The following is a 1,796-nucleotide window of genomic DNA, read 5'->3' as shown; positions in this document are numbered from 1 at the left end:
CCAGTTATCTGCATTGCGGCATAAAGACCACTCTTTAAAGCATTCTCTTTTTATCTTTATCTTTTCTTGTATACTCGCATTCCACCACCAGGACTCATTGTCTCTTGGTCCTATTCCTTTAGATTCACCAAAACTTTCTTTTGCTGTTCTTCTAATAACTTCTGCCATCTCCCTCCACATCTCTTTCGCGCTTCCATTCCCATCCCACTTTGCCTCTTCTCCTACCCGTCTTAGGAAGCTTCTTTGTTCCTCACCTTTCATCCGCCACCACCTCGTCCTTGGGTTCTTCGTATGATGTCTTTTCCTCAACTTTTGCTCAACGCGAAAATCCATGACGAGCACCCTATGTTGTGTTGTCAAACTCTCTCCCGGGATAATTTTACAGTTAATGCAAAATTTCCGGTCGACTCTCCTCAACAAGAAGAAGTCGATTTGAGAGCTTGTCATGCCACTCTTATAGGTTATAAGATGTTTGTCTCTCTTTTTAACACATGTATTTGCGATGAAAAGATCAAAGGTTGAGAAAAATCCAAAATAGTTTTACCCTCAACATTGATCACTCAAAAACCATGGCCTCCGTGAATACTCCCATACCCAGTCACTTCTCTCCTAACTTGGCCATTTAAATCTCCTCCTAAGAAAATCTTATCTCCCAAAGGTTTGCCTTGAACCAAACTCTCTAGATCCTCCCAAAATCTTATCTTGTGTTGTTCGTCCGAACCCACTTGCGGTGCATAGGCGCTAATCACATGGAAAGCACCTCCCTCCACCACAAGTTTGATAGAGATGATCCGATCTCCCACCCTCTTGACATCAACTACGTCCTTCTTCCACTGCTTATCCACAATTATTCCAACCTCATTCCTATTCTTCACCTTTCCTGTATACCAAAGTTTGAAACCAGAAGAATCTAACTCCCTAGCCTTTGCACCAACCCATTTCGTTTCTTGTAGGCACATAATGTTAATCTTTCTCCTTGTCATGGTGTCCACCACCTCCATGGACTTTCCTGTTAGAGTGCCTATGTTCCATGTCCCAAATCTCAATCTTTTGTCACTTCGACCTTTACCTTTTCCTTTGTGAACTAGCTTATTTACTCTCGTCCGTTCACGAAAACGCGAGAACCCTTGCTCATTTAACACTACATCCGGGCACCGATGCAGCGGCTCTTGCTTTGACACCGTACTCGAGCCATACGGCGCGTTACTTCCGGGTAACGACCTAGCTTTAGCGCAATAATGTCTTTGATTCATGTCATGGGGGGTTCGGCTATATTTTTACGTTGGTTGCCGAAGACCTAACACAACCCTCCTCCTTTATCCGGGCTTGGGACCGGCTATGTACCGCAAGTGTAACATAGGCGGAGTTAACTTGTATAAACTTATATTAATAACAAATAATTTGTATGTGAAGAATAATTGAAAAATTATAATGTGGTGTAATAAATTAAAAGAAAATAAACATTTATTATTTAAGATTTAGAACGAATCTCATCTTATTTATTTAACATTTTAAATGTCAATAAATTTAATTCTTTTTTCTTCTTATAAATTCGTATGAGAATTGACTAATTTCAACTAAATACTTAAGAAATTTATAGTAGAGAGAGAAACTACTAACGAAAACATTGTATTGTACTATTTTAGCTAATAAACTCAAATAAAAGGAAAAAAGAGAATAACGTTACTATTTTAGTTAACTTTGCAAAATATTCCTTTATAATAAGAGATTAAGAAAAAGAGTTTCATAATAATATCTACTAGTCTTCAAAAAAAAAAAAAACTAAGAAGCATATA

The sequence above is a fragment of the Arachis duranensis genome, chromosome 2, assembly GCF_000817695.3.
Source record: "Arachis duranensis cultivar V14167 chromosome 2, aradu.V14167.gnm2.J7QH, whole genome shotgun sequence".
Taxonomy (NCBI): Eukaryota; Viridiplantae; Streptophyta; class Magnoliopsida; order Fabales; family Fabaceae; genus Arachis; species Arachis duranensis.
Note: the sequence above shows the minus strand (reverse complement) of the source record.